The sequence below is a fragment of the Suricata suricatta genome, chromosome 9 (genome assembly GCF_006229205.1).
Source record: "Suricata suricatta isolate VVHF042 chromosome 9, meerkat_22Aug2017_6uvM2_HiC, whole genome shotgun sequence".
In the NCBI taxonomy this organism is placed as follows: domain Eukaryota; kingdom Metazoa; phylum Chordata; class Mammalia; order Carnivora; family Herpestidae; genus Suricata; species Suricata suricatta.
In genome coordinates, this window is record NC_043708.1 from 90,366,880 (window position 1) to 90,368,906 (window position 2,027).

At 44.8% G+C, this 2,027-nt stretch overlaps 1 pseudogene; it reads left to right on the plus strand.

The window, feature by feature from the left end:
* The first annotated feature begins 228 nt into the window (after window positions 1–228).
* LOC115301591 lies at window positions 229–1,672 on the plus strand (annotated as a pseudogene).
* Window positions 1,673–2,027: the final 355 nt, after the last annotated feature.

Sequence of the window (2,027 nt, forward strand, 5' to 3'; positions counted from 1 at the left end):
GAGGCCGCCATTACAGAGAGCCAAGCTCCGGGACTAGATCCAGGGGAGGAGGGCAGTGGCCAGCGCCGGGTACTACAGGGAGAGTCCGCGGGTTCGCGCTAGCGCCGAGCAGCCGTCAGTAGCCACACAAGTATCCTGGGAACCCGCGGCGGCGTGTGCGTGTGGCCTGTGTGCGGGCGGTGGCGCGGGAGTAGCGCGGAGCGGCAGCCAGTTCGGGCAGGTGGCATCATGGATGAGAAGGTGTTCACCAAGGAGCTGGACCAATGGATCGAGCAGCTGAATGAGTGCAAGCAGCTGTCCGGGTCCCAGGTCAAGAGCCTCTGCGAGAAGGCTAAAGAAATCCTGACAAAAGAATCCAACGTGCAAGAGGTTCGATGTCCAGTCACCGTCTGTGGAGATGTGCATGGGCAATTTCACAATCTCATGGAACATGGATCTCATGTTTAGAATTGGTGGCAAATCACCAGATACAAACTACTTGTTTATGGGAGATTATGTTGACAGAGGATATTACTCAGTTGAAACAGTTACTCTGCTTGTAGCTCTTAAGGTTCGTTACTGTGAACGCATCACCATTCTTCGAGGAAATCATGAGAGCAGACAGATCACACAAGTATATGGTTTCTATGATGAGTGTTTAAGGAAATATGGAAATGCAAATGTTTGGAAGTATTTCACAGATCTTTTTGACTATCTTCCTCTCACTGCCTTGGTGGACGGGCAGATATTCTGTCTACATGGTGGCCTGTCACCATCCATAGATACACTGGATCACATCAGAGCCCTTGATCGCCTACAAGAAGTTCCTCATGAGGGTCCAATGTGTGACTTGCTGTGGTCAGATCCAGATGATCCTGGTGGTTGGGGTATATCTCCTTGAGGAGCTGGCTACACCTTTGGGCAAGACATTTCTGAAACATTTAATCATGCCAACCGCCTCACATTGGTGTCCAGAGCTCACCAGCTGGTGATGGAGGGGTATAACTGGTGCCATGACCGGAATGTAGTAACAATTTTCAGCACTCTAAACTATTGTTACTGTTGTGGTAATCAGGCTGCAATCATGGAACTTGATGATACTCTCAAATACTCTTTCTTGCAGTTTGACCCAGCACCTCGCAGAGGCGAGCCACATGTTACTCGTCGTACCCCAGACTACTTCCTGTAATGAAATTTTAAATTTGTACAGTATTGCCATGAACCATATATTGACCTAATGGAAACGGGAAGAGCAACAGTTACTCCAAAGTGTCAGAGAATAGTTAACATTCAAAAAACTTGTTTTCACACGGACCAAAAGATGTGTCATATAAAAATACAAAGCCTCTTGTCATCAACAGCCGTGACCACTTTAGAATGAACCAGTTCATTGCATGCTGAAGCGACATTGTTGGTCTAGAAGCCAGTTTCTGGCATAGCGCTATTTGTAGTTACTTTTGCTTTCTCTGAGAGACTGCAGATAATAAGATGTAAACATTAACACCTCGTGAATACAATTTAACTTCCATTTAGCTATAGCTTTACTGAGCATGACTATAGATAAGTATAGCAGCAAACAATCATTGGAGCTTAATGAACATTTTTAAAGTAAGTACCAAGGCCTCCCCTCTACTTGTGAGTTTTGAAATCATTTTGTTTATTTTCAGGGATACCGTTTAATTTAATTGTATGGTTTGTCTGCACTCAGAATATTTCCCTTCTCAAATCTCAGCCTCATGTTGTTCTTTGTTATTGTCAGAACCTGGTGAGTTGTTTTGAACAGAACTGTTCCCCCCTCCTATAAGACGATGTTACTGCACAAGAGCATTGCAGTGTTTTTCATAATAAACTTGTGAACTAAGAAGAAAAAAAAAAACAGTGGAAGATATGCCTGCACTCATTGGTTCCCATTTCTCTTCTCCTGTTCCCTCTTGAACCTGTCCAGTCCGGTTTGAGCCCAGCACCAAAGCCCTCCATGCTACTAAATCCTAAGTTAGTTTTTCTGACCAGATCTTATTTGACCTACCAATGTTTGTTCTAGTTGATCA